The sequence below is a fragment of the Sorex fumeus genome, unplaced genomic scaffold, assembly GCF_029834395.1.
Source record: "Sorex fumeus unplaced genomic scaffold, SorFum_2.1 ptg000115l, whole genome shotgun sequence".
Lineage (NCBI taxonomy): Eukaryota > Metazoa > Chordata > Mammalia > Eulipotyphla > Soricidae > Sorex > Sorex fumeus.
In genome coordinates, this window is record NW_026606172.1 from 12,065,332 (window position 1) to 12,079,415 (window position 14,084).

The 14,084-nt window shown below is 33.6% G+C and overlaps 1 pseudogene; it reads right to left on the reverse strand.

The window, feature by feature from the left end:
- Positions 1 to 665: 665 nt before the first annotated feature.
- Positions 666 to 843, reverse strand: LOC130043202 (uncharacterized; annotated as a pseudogene).
- Positions 844 to 14,084: the final 13,241 nt, after the last annotated feature.

Below are 14,084 nucleotides of genomic sequence, written 5' to 3' on the forward strand. Positions count from 1 at the left end.
ACAAAAAGCAGCATTGCAATGAAATCTTCTGGGCTTTAATTTGATGCAAGGTCTGATACATATTTTGACCATTTTTCCTTCATTCAAAAAGGGAAATACTCCAGATAGAAAAAAAAAAACGCCATTGACTGCCTAATGTACATCAATCAAACTTGCTAACTTATGATGTTTCTCAAGGGTATTGGATCTTTGGTAGTCATCAAAAATATAAATGGACAAACGTGGTGTGGTATTCTGTGCAACAGAGCAGAGAGCCATGGCATTCTATGTGCCATATCCCTTCACTTCAAACAACTAATTAATGTTGTGCTGTATATCCTGTTTCTCAGGGGTCAGAGGTATTGTTAAGAGATTCCTCAATGTTGCCTTTTTAAATTAAAAGAGGTGACAGATAGATTCATCTAGAGTGTTAAATATAAAGGGAGGATAAAATCCTTGTCTGTCTCAAAAGCTCATGCTAAAGGATAATGAACAAAGGAATAAAAATACACCAAGGTTTTTTTTTCTTTTTAGTGAGCTTCATTTTTTGAGCTTTTAACCCTTTAAGAAATAAGTTCAAAGTAGTTCATTATGTGAAATTGATTTTATGCATATTTTCTGAGAAGTAACTTTTTGTGGAGATTTGCTTATAGAATGATTTGTAGTATAATTAACAAGATATTTTAGAAAGAGATTCTATACCTGAGGAGTAATTCATTTGCAAAATTTTATTTTTCTTCTGCAAAGAAAAATACAGGGAGAATCTAGTTGTGATTCAATACTGACAGGGTTTATGTCATAAATATACTTACATTTTAAAATAAGATACTACACTTGATCTTAGCCAAAAGGCCGAGAAGCGTTTGCCTTACAAGCGGCCAACATGGCCGACCCGAGTTCGATTCCTCCGCCCCTCTCGGAGAGCCCGGCAAGCTACCGAGAGTATTCGATATGCCAGACACAGTAACAACAAAGTCTCCAATGGAGACGTTACTGGGCCCGCTCGAGCAAATCGACGATCAACGGGAGGGCCTTATTATTATTATTATTTTATTTAAAATAAGAAATAAAATAAATTTAGGTCATATTATATAGGAAAAGTTGATACTGATTTTAATTCTAAATATTGATAAAAACAGCAAAAAACAACTTTCAATTGAGAATGTGTAAAACATTTGCTTTTCTTGGATAGGCACTACTGAAAATTGTAATTTCTTTTCTTATATACTCAAACATTCAGTGCTAAATTACCAGGAAGAAAATTAGAGATAATATAAATTAATAATAATTTATTATGTCTTTCTGTTGTCAGGCATTTCTGTAAATACTAAAGTTACAGGCATATATCATGAAGTTAATATACAATATTCTTATAGAAATCACACATATAATCACAAACATATAAATCACACATAATCACATATATAATCACAATATAATTTGACAAATCATAGTGTTATGTATATATATAGTGTTAAGTATATTATGAATTAAATATAAATTGTTAGTTTACAGTAAAACAGAGAATGATCCGATTTACAAAAATTATGCTGATGATTCTGACAAGAATATTGAGAATAATTAATTGTCTGAGATTTTCTGCTGTACATTTTCATTCTGTTTTTGTTGCTAAAAGTGAATTGGGGCCATCTTTACAGCACACAGCCACAGAGAAGAAAGGCCACGTGGGGCCCTCCACAGCTACCGAGAATGCTCCCGGTCCCGAAGAGAGCCGAGATCACCGGGAAGTCCCAGATGGGGTAGGTGCTGCATCCCGCTCCTCCAGAGGGAACCCGGGTGACCATGAGCCTCTACAAGCATAGCTCACTTATGCAGGCACCAGGACTCTCACTGCAAACAGCATGGCCGCTTATGCGGACGCACAACATCTTCTTATATATAAAGTGGTCAATGGAAAGTAAATTCTTCAATGTTTTTCCCTGAAAATCAGGCTTAACTCTTTGTAAATCACAACACCGAATAGGAAAGAGAGAACAAAAGTGAATGCCCTGCCACAGAGGCAGGGTGGGATGGGGGGATGGGGGGTGGGAGGGTTACTGGGATCCGTGGTGGTGGGAAATGGTTACTGGTGGAGGATGGGTATTCAAAATAAATAAATAAATTTAATTTAAAAAATTTAAAAAAAATAAAAGTGAATTGGGAAATATATGTTCCCCCTGTTATTTAAAAATATTTTGTAAATTTTGTGTTTTTAGGCCACACTGGTATACTCCAGAGGTTATTTCTAGCTCTGTGTTTAAGGGTGACTCCTAAATGATGCTCATGGAACATGGTGATAACGTAAATTGAACCTGGCCCTACTTGTCTTCATCCCATTGAGCTCTCTTTCCAGCCCAGCCTCTAATATCTAAATGTTTTTTAATCGTCTATATTAGAAATAATCTCAGATTGGATAATTCTAGGACTTGAGAAAGACTTTTTCTATGTTTCTATTAGTCCCCTAGGTAATAGGTGAATTATATTAGTTTCTTACTCATTAATGCTGTTTTTACAAAAGGCTTGCATTTTTCAACAATTCACAGCTCTATTTAATAAGTCTTTGACTGGAATGATAGCACAGCGAGTAAGGCGTTTGCCTTGCATACAGCCAATCTGGGTTCGATTCTTCTGTCCCTCTAGGAGAGCCTGGCAAGCTACTGAGAGTATACTACCCACACGGTAGAGCCTGGCAAGCTCCCCATGGCACATTCAATATGGAAAAAGCAATAACAACAAGTCTCACAATGGAGACGTTACTGGTGCCTGCTGGAGTAAACTGATGAACAACGGGAGGACAGTGCTACAGTGCAGTGTGTTTTAATTTACATTTAAAATTTGTATGATTTATTTTTGGGCCATACCCAGTAGTGCTCAGGAGTTATTTCTGCCCCTGCACTCAAGGATCATTCCCTGTGGTGGCCAAAAGCACTATATGGTCTGCTCAGGATCTAACCACAGTAGCAGCATGGCAGGCAAGCACCCTACGTACTGTACTATTTGTCCTGACCCACATTTTTAACTTTTTAATAGGGTATGTCAATTTATAGGACTATATATATATTAGTGCCAGTTCACTTATCTTCTATATTGGTATTCTCATATATGCTCATACTCACCACCAATATAGCAATATTTTTCTATATCAAACCATTGTCACTTCCCTTTCCTGATCTTTTTTCTCCACATTGCACTTCGATAATCTTTGCTCTATGGTCTGAGTCCAAATTCATATTCATTTATTTTTCTTTGTTCCCTTGCTTTGCTTCTGTATAGCTCATATACGAGAGGTAATTTAGTATTGTCTTTCAACTGATTTAATTTAATTACCATTACCCCTTAAGTTCCAGGGCTGGAGCGACAGCACAGCGGGTAGGGCGTCTGCCTTGCACGCAGCCAACATGGCCGACCCGAGTTCGATTCCTCCGCCCCTCTCAGAGAGCCCGGCAAGCTACCGAGAGTATTGGATATGCCAAACACAGTAACAACAAAGTCTCCAATGGAGACATTACTGGGCCCGCTCGAGCAAATCGATGATCAACGGGAGGGCCTTAAGTTCTATTTGTCTCAATAGACACAATTTCATATATTCTTTTATCTTATTTTAATTTCACCGTGTACATAAAACACATTTTGTATCCATGCCTCTGTCACTGGAAACTTATGCTATTTATGTATCTTTGTTATTGTATATGTGACCCAGCAATGAATGCATGCATGTTTATTTTTTGAATTAAAATTTGTGGAAGTCATTATTTTTATTAATATTTTTGCAATTGTTGTATATGTGTCTAAGTAGTAGCTTTTTGTAGAATATGGTAAATTTAATTTTAATTCTTTGAGAGATCTCAATACTCTTTCCCATAGGTGATAACATTTTTTCATTCCCAACAGTAGTGTATGTGAATTCTTTGTTTTCTGTATTTGTACCATCACATTTTACATTTATGGACTTTGTGATATTTATCATAATCACTAGTGTAATGCAAGTACATCTTTTTATTTTTTCTGATAAGTGATAATGAATATTTTTAACATACACAAGTCAGTTGTTATATTAGACCATACCAACAAAAGATTAACAGTCATATGATCATGCAAGTACGAAGAAAGAGTTCAACTATTTATAATAAAATCTCTAACAAAATGAGGTTAGGAAGAAAATATCTCAACATAGTAAATGTTATTTAAGATAAACTCATTATTAGAGTTATAGTCAGTGGTGGCAAATTTTCTCTTTAAAATCAGGTCCAAAACAAGGATTTTCATTCTCTTTATTATTATTAGTCTTGAAAGCCCTAGCTACAGAAACAGTAAGACAAATAATCAAACTTGAAAATAAAATAATCATTGTTCACAAATAACATCTTAAAATATACATAGAAAATGCCAGACTCATTAAAATACACTAGCAATAATAATAATAATAATTAATAATACAGTCATGTGACAGGCTATGCATATATATATGTATATATGTGTGTGTATTTATAGACCATACAAAATAAAAACTATGCAGTATACAAAATACACAAAATACACTTTTACAGCATACATACTTAACTGACCTGTGTACTTAGTATTAACAGTAGAAATATGGAAGTGGAATGTAGAAACAAATTATGATAACATCTTTTACACTCTATTTTTCTGTTAAAGTTGACTTTCACTATGCTAATTATTATATATATCACTGTCCTCTTGTTGTTCATAGTTTTGCTCAATTGGGCACCAGTAACGTCGCCTTGTGAGACTTGTTACTGTGTTTGGCATATCGAATGTGTCATGGGTAGCCAGCCAGGCTTTGCCATGCAGGCAAGATATTCTTGGTAGCTTGCCGAGCTCTCCGAGACGGGCAGAGGAATCGAACCTGGGCAGACTGGGTTGGGCCGCTGCAAGGCAAATGCCCTACCCACTGTGCTATCACTCCAGCCCATTTATAATTATATACTAGTTAATACATAATATATTAATATTTTCATTAATTTTACTTAATCTAAGGGACTTACTTTACTTTTAAGATTTTGTTTTGTTTGGGTCAATACCCACTGTCCTAAGGACTTCCTCCTGGATTTTGGTCATGGATAACTCCTGGTGATGCTCAAGAGAATATGTGTGTTTCAGGGAATTGAACCAGAACTAGCTTCATGCCAGACAATGGCTGAAACCCTGGTTGTTTCTTCCTAGACTAAATTCCTAACAATTGTATTGGGGATACCCCAGTAGTCCTTAGAGACCTGGGAGCAACTTTAAGTTAAACTTAGCCTAGTGGTTCTGGTTGTTCAGGCTGGTCACACAGTGAGTCTCACACCTACAAGTCCTGGGACCGTTGGGCCACACCTATCAGGGCTGAGGTAAATAGGCGTTAAGGCTGTACCTAGTGGTTCTTGGTTCTTAGGATCTATCTAAATCTCAGAACCTGCTAAGTACATTCCACCTACCGAACTATCCTCTGACGTGATAAGGATACATATCAGATTTAGTCAAATGTGAATCATTTCATTTTCCTATTTTGTTTATGGTATCCCAAATTTCTCTCTGGATTCATCTTTGTTTTGGAATAGTATAGTTTAGTCACTCAGTGGTGGATGGGCTTGGGGCCTTCCAGGAGGTAATCAGGAGACCCAAAATCCCCTCTGGTTATCCTCAGCAAAATGGGTCAGTGGGTATTTCAAAGCAAAGGGACTGAGGTTGTCTTCTTGCATACTGTGGGACTAGAATCAATGGGGCCACTTTTCTGGTCCTTGGTCCTTGAGTACCACACCCAGAGGTACTCAGATTCCTCCACATATCTAGTGATGCTTGGGTGGTGTTGTCTATGTGGAACTGGGGATCAAACAGCTATTCCAGTTATTTTTAAAAATTATTTTTATTTTTTTATATTTGGCATTTTAAATGCAGTTTTATGTCATGATTATCATCTAAATTCTTCTTTCCTTTGATAAAAATTAATTTAGAATGGTTGTACTAGGAAAAAATTTTCTTAGTTTTATACATTATTCTTTTATTTGATTTCCTTCCTTCCTTCCTTCCTTCCTTCTTCCCTCCCTCCCTCCCTCCCTCCCTCCCTTCCTTCCTCCCTCCCTCCCTCTCTCCCTCCCTCCCTCTCTTCCTCCCTCCCTCTCTTCCTCCCTCCCTCCCTCCCTTCCTTCCTTCCTCCCTTCCTCCCTTCCTCCCTCCCTCCCTCCCTTTTTTCCTTCCTTCCTTCCTTCCTTCCTTCCTTCCTTCCTTCCTTCCTTCCTTCCTTCCTTCCTTCCTTCCTTCCTCCCACCCTCCCTCCCTTCCTTCCTTCCTTCCTTCCTTCCTTCCTTCCTTCCTTCCTCTCTTTCTCTTTCTTTCTTGGAGTCACAGGCAATTTTGCTCAGGGCTTTCTTCTGGCTCTGTCATCAGGGATCAGCTCTGTGGTGACCACTTGGTCACTCATCTGCAAGGCATGTGACTTACCAGACCTACTATGTGTTTTTTTGGGGGGGTTGGGGGCGAGAGGTGGGAGGGGAACACCATGTGGCAAGGATTTACAACTGAAATGCCCAGGGTATCAGATGCAATGCAGGGCTTCCAACCTTGAAAGGCTGAATTCAAGGTAAGTGCCTTCCCTGCAATACTCTGTCTCCAGACCTATTTGAAATAATTTCTGAAGGTCAGTCTCGATGAATATTTTCTGAGTAAAAGTAGTCTTGTTCAGATGTAGTAAAGTACTGCTTGATATCAATTAGATCTTCTTGCCTTCTATTCAAAATAAACAGTTGTTCACATAGCAGTTCTTCTGATTGAAGATTTTTATTTAAAAGTTTACTTAAATATTGTTTTATCATTACTTTTTTAAATTTTAATAACATGTTTCTGAATATGTATCTCAGAAGTATTTTGTGGTGAACTTTTAGTTTTTAAGGGTGAATAGTTGGGCCACACCCAGTAGTACTAAGGATTGACTCTTGGTATTTGGGGATCACTCCTGACAATATTGGGGTAGGGCATATAGTGCCAGAGAACTGAGATTGAATCAGGGTTGTGGACACAGTTAAGGTGAACAACTTAGTCCTTGCAATTTCAGTTTGTCTGCTTGTAGTTTTATGTCATTTAACTTTGAAAGATTATGTGAATTGATTTATTTGCCATGTTTGAGAGTTTTTTTAACATATATAATCTACATACAATTAAAAGTTTTTGCACAATAGAAAGACAATTTTAATCACAATTAGAAAAATTTTGCACAACAGGAAGACACATTTAATCCTTTGAAGAATTAACTGTTTTACTGAAAAATGTGTCTTGATTAATGACAAAATACAGTTAAGACAAATTATTATTATATACTATAGTATGTAATAAATAAATATAAATATAATAAATAAATATAAATATAAATATAAACATATAAATATAAAAAATATAAATATAAATATAAAAATAAATAAATATAAATATAAATAAATAATAAATATAAATAAATAAATAAATATAAATAAATAGCCTTGAATATAATCTCAGGGCTAGGATGAAAGAGACGTTACTGGGGCCTGCTCGAGGCAATCGACGAATAACAGGATGATGAAATGAAATGAAATAGTATGTACAAACTTAGAGGTCTTTTTTTCGAATAAATGCTAATTATATTTAAGCATGCTTTTATATAAGCTATATTGAAGATAATACAAAATAAAAAATACACTAAAGCTATTGTAACTTTTAAAATTGAATTTACATTTGGAAATATTTTATAGATCCAACCGCGTGATAGGCTATACATCATATACACATATATACATGTCTAGGCCAGACACTGTAAGGGAAATGGAAATATGTGAATAAGAATATTTATTCAGAAAATGCTACAAAATTTTGTTTTATTACTTTTGTAAAGTCCAGTATATTTCTAATATATATTTGTTCACATTTTCAGTAATATAAAATATAAATAAAATTCATATAATTTTAAAACACTTTCATAATTTTTAAAAATCGCATTTCTATATATCATAACATCATCTTAATGCAAATTAATACTTCACAGTTTTAGGTTGAGAAAATGCACTTATGATATTGTGTTGAGTGCTATAGACTTCTTGTCTCAGACTGTGCCTTCTTCACAATGTTGTTAATGCTAAAAGAGAAAATGAAGAATTATAAACTTTTCATTAAATTCAAGGAATATGTACCTGTACCCTGTACATTTAATATTTCATCTCATGAAACCCTGTTCAGACAGAGATAAAGTGAGTCACATTAAATTTGCTATGAGCACGACCCTCTCAATCTCTGACAGTCCTCATTTAAACAACAAAGACAAATGAAGGAGCAGAAATTGTAACATAACATCGATCGTTCTATCACTGTCAACTGCAAACAAAATCATTTACTTCAAATAGGTTTTTCAAAAATAGCATTTATTATACTTTTTATCTTACCTATTAACAACCAGTGGCAATAATGTTTTGATATTAGAACTATATATCAGGTAGAGAATTGCATTTTATTTTAATTAGATTGTATCTTACAGACTAAAATTTAATTATCTTATGAACAGTATAGGGAACCTGTTTTTATTTGAAAGGTTACTTATAATTCTTATTCTAATTCAATAATTTTAAAAAGACCTTTCTGTTTTATTGGTGATACAGCATTTATAAAAACGCTGTAAAACTCTAGAGGAAACATCTATATAAAATAGTCTTGTGAGAGATATTAATTATTTCAGCTTTTATTTGATATCATTACAATACATTACATTAAAAATAACCCATCCATTAAAATATCATACTGTAGATTTTAAATAAATAATGAAAGAAAGGTAGATGCATGAATTTCATTAAAAATCAAGCAAGGATTTTTCTTTCTTGTATTAAGAGCACATCAGGAATTCTGTAGTTAAAAGTTTTTATTTTTAACAATTTAATTAAATTTATTTAATGTATATAGAGATTAAAATTATGGGAATCACTCCATATATATTTAAGTAAATATATTTGTATACCAAAATTTACTTGATATGAGATAGAAACAAAGGCATTCTTAATTCAGTTTTACATAACTATGGATATTATCATTCATTGCAAATATTTTTTTATGTGTGACCTTCCTCTTTTCAATTTTTTCTGTCCCTCTGCTCTTATATTTGCATTTGAAGAAATATTTTAAAATATTTATCCAAATATGTTGCATATTTTATTATGGAAAATATTTGTCATGAAATACATTGTTTTAATAATTTTATTCTACAAAAATAATGTTGAACAGCAAATATCCAGAACTGATAAAGTTGAAATTTCATAGTCATTGTGTTGTAATTTAATATTATCTGTGATACATAATCAAATATATTTAATTATCTAGCATACTAAGTATATGTGTTATAACATTAGCCTGGGAAAAGTTCATGATTCAAGTGGCAGAGCATGCCTTGCATGTGGAAGGCCTACAGATTGATTCTCAGCATTACATTACACTGCATGCTAGTTGTGAACAACTCACAGCTAAGTGTGATGAACTTTACAAGTACAAAAAATAAAGAAATACCCTGATGTTTCAAGTAATGTTACTCTCACAATAGCAGTGTATGAGTCTTTCAAATATCCAAAATCCTCACTAATATTTATTATCGATATTTTAGTGAATTATTTAGGTCATAGATGTTTGTTCAATCTTTGATAACTTGTTAGTGCATTGTGCAGAGTTTTAAGAGTCATTTATATATTCTTATTATATACCTATTCTAGAATCCTTATTTCTATGATGCAATTTTTTGAGGGGGGAGATTGAGAGAACTAGGACCAAACCCAGCAATGTCCCCGGGTCATTTCCAACTCTGTGTTTAAGGGACATTCTTAGCAGTGCTCTACAAACAGGTCATGCAGTATTGGAATCAAAACCATGACTTTCCTTGGGCAAAGCATGACTTAGCCCACTGAGATATCTCTCTGACCTTGCACTTTATTTTCGATTGGGGCAGTATTTCATGTATTAATAAATTTGACTAATTAATATTTACATTTTAGGTTTCTGATCCTTGAACGTGGGATCCATTTGTATCCAGTTTTATCCATTTACTCAGTATTTTTAAAGATCAATGTATATGGTATATACTTTACTAAGTTAAGGACATATATTTTATTTTTAACATTGCCTCTAAGTTTCATTATTTAAATTAATTTTGTTTTTTTCAGTGAATTGAAATACACTTGAATTTCTTATATTGTTGTAGGCTCTTGTCATCATGTTAATTCATCTATTTCTAATCAAATTTTTGAAAATTCATAGCATTTTTGACAGTTTTTTTTAAAATAAAACTTTTTTTTCTCTATTTTTTTTATGGAGGCTGTGCACATAAGATAGTTCTCAGGATTTACAACTGGTTCTGTACTCAGGAATTATACCTCCTGACAGGACTTTGGGGATACTGTGCTATAATGGGAATTAACCTTGTGGTAGCATTCACTGTAAGCACCGAAACTACTGACTCTCTCTTCAGCCCTATATAAAGTATTCATATTTCTTTTTTGATGTGTGTGTGTCTGCATATATGAGTGCGTGTGAATGTGTATGTGTGTTTGGTGGAACAGAGTTATCTTTCACATTCAATTCCCTTCTTTTCATTTCCTTCATTAATATGTCCTTTTATAATTATTTTATAATTTCACACATTAGTGAATCCATTCAAACTTCATCTACACATAGTAAGAAGATATATCTTGGTTATTTTCCTTTCAGTTTTCCAGTTTTGTAGGGGTATAATTAAAATTTTTTTAAAAAATCGCTATCAAGCAGTAACATTAAAGATCATAATAAAGTCTAGGTTGATATCTTGCAGTATTTGCTGGTTATTTCTGGAGTTCTAAGGACAAAAATTAGGGTTTGTACTCCACCTGTTTAAGCAGTATCTCTGCTGCAGATTTCAAAGTCTTTACACCAAAGATATACTTCAAAACTAATGATTTCTATAAAAAATATTTATTCATTGCTGATTTCATAGTTTGGGTTTTGTCTTTCAAAGTCATTTTACATCAATATATGCACTACATTTTAAAAATATGTTATTTTCTTAAATAGAAGACAGTAATATTTTATATTTTTCTGATATCCAATCACAGAAAATAAGTATCAATGTGGTGGTAGGAAATGCACATTGGTGGAGGGATGGCGTTTAATCATTTTGTGACTGAAATTCAATCATGAAAGCTTTGTAACTGTATCTCATGGTAGTTCAATAATAAATAAATAAATAAATAAGTATTAATGTTCAATATTATGCTTACTTTCAAGCAGTGTATTTTTCAGTTTCATATTTTCTTTCTTTTGTGACTTGTCTTCAATCTTTTTCCTAGCACTTTCTTCTATTGCTTTGTATTTGTTTATATTACTCTTTGCTTCTTATATGCATTTGTTAGTAAATATAGAAAACATTAATAAATTGTCATATGCAATATTAAAATATCTAACTTATTATTCTGGCATGAAAAATCTTGGAATTTAATATTTTCCAATTTAATTTAACATATGTACCGTACAATTTTTATTTATTAAAATATTTTAAAATAAATTATTTAACCAGCTTATGTGTATCTACTTTATACTGGTAGCACTGTAGCACTGTAGCACTGTCCTCCCGTTGTTCATCGATTTGCTCGAGTGGGCCCAGTAACGTCTCCATTGTGAGACTTGTTATTAGTGTGTTTGGCATATCGAATATGTCACAGGTAGCTTGCCAAGCTTTGCCTTACGGGCGAGATACTCTCAGTAGCTTGCCGTGCTCTCGAGAGGAGCGGAGGAATCAAACCTGGGCCAACTGGGTTGGCGGCGTGCAAGGCAAATGCCTTACCCACTGTGCTATCGCTCCAGTACATTACAAAAATAGTGAGTTTTGAACTACTAGACTACTGAATTTATTTAATGGTCCCTTATTTTCTCAATAATGCTTGTTTTTTAAGTCATATTTAATTCTTCTGAAATGGATCTATTTGCTTTCATTATCCCTAATTTTAATAGCATTATCCTGTCATCTCAGTTCTTTTTTTTGCTGATATTATGAAACTTGATAAATCAGTTACATAAACAAATGCTTTGTTAATCCTATTACTAAACTTTAATAAAAATGAAAATAAAGGTTCTAATATATTTTGCTTTTTTTTACTAAATCTTTGCAATATTTAAATGAAACAATATCAGTATTCATTTTACTTCACACAAACTATAAATTCTAATTGCAAGTACAAGCTTGATATATTATATGCATTAGAATGAATACTTATACACTAACATATATTAAACATACAGATATCTAAAGAAAGTCTGTAGAGAAAAGTACTCATACACAGCTTTCTAACTCTTCCATGGTCATGAAAGAACTTGCAGTAAGACCTGGAATATTTCTTTATGTGAATATAGTAAATAAATCATAAACATATTTCATTCTGGCCATACAGCCTTACTCAGGAATATCTTCTGTTCTGAGTTTGATGTCAACTTCTTTGTTTTTCTTAAAATAAAGAAACATGGCATGGCCTTTCTGATATATATGTTGCTAGAGGAGAGGGGAATGGGTCCTTTGCTTGTCTGTCCAAGAAAGCTACAGAAAACCAACTACCTACTGCTGGGCATAGTGGTGGAGAGGGGTGAACAAGATTGATCAAGGAGGACTGACAGTATTGAAGCTGCTGTCACTCTACCTTTATCTATATCAATAAAACTTCATTCACTAAGTGCTTTCTGAGATAGGACTCTTGTACCTGAAGATGTTGCAGTGGTTTAATTAAAATTAAAAATGTTGCAGTGGTTTCAAGAATCACTCTTCCTGGAAGGCATTGCTACACATAGACTCTATATTAGATATCATTCATAATTTTTTAGATGAAAAAGTAACTGCTTTATAAGATGTATTAAGGACCTGGAAAACAGTTAAGTGAGCATTGTGACTTGAATAATTTTGAACTTTATTTAGTCATTTTATTATTTTTTTAATTGAATCACCATCAGATACACAATTATGAAGTTGTTCCTGATAGGATTTCAGTCCCACAATGTTCCAGCACTCTACTCTTCACTTCTCTACATTCCTCACCACCAGTTGGTAGAACTTGAGTTTTAATCTGAAACTGTATGACCTCTGACAGCTCCAAATACAGTCTAATGGCCCCTTAGCACAATAGGAGTGACTCTGGTGGTCCCTGGCATCACAGAGCTCCATGAAGCTCTGAATCCTTAGACACTAACCAAATTGGTAGAGTATTTCTGGAAACAGCTCTAAGGGTCCCCTGACCACTACTTGGGATGCCTCCCTGCAAAAATGATTATCATTAACTGTGAAATACCACAAAACTATAAAAGGATGAGTTTGATTTTTTAAGAAATGTTTAGTTTGAGTTCATAATTCTTTGGAACCTAACATTAAACTTATAATCACCAGATTCACTGTTTGATTACCATTAATCTTATTCAGCAACATAAAATGTTCAATCACCAGATTTACTTTTAAATTTCATTAATGTTCTTAACATATTCCACTAAATTGGATTTACATAAAGATAATACAGCTACTGTATATATATATTTTTATTTAATTTTATTAATTATTAAATTATATCACTGTCACTGTCCTCCCGTTGTTCATCGATTTTGCATGAGCAGGCCTAGTAACACTGTGAGACTTGGTACTGTGTTTGGCATATCAAATACATCATGGGTAGCTTTCCAGGCTTTGCCGTGCAGGCGAGATACTCTTGGTAGCTTGCTGGGCTCTTCAAGAGGGGCAGAGGAAATCGAACTCAGGTCGGCTATGTTGGCTGTGTGCAAGACCCTACCCACTGTACTATCGCTTCAGCCCATTAAATTATATAATTTAATATAATTATAATATGTACTTTTTGTTTAAAATTCTAGTTTACATATATTAGTAGTGGAGACATCAAGGTTAATAGATGTACATTTGATTGAGAAATACTAGAGAGTAGTAATCAATATTCATGTTTTCTGAATGTTATGCATTGGAAATATGATTCCATGGATCCCACTTGAAATAAAATCATTTAAATTCAATCAGACAGATTTTGAAGACACCTGTCTTTTTTAACTTTGCAAAAATAAAGTTCCACTACCCATCAAATAGATCTCCTCAT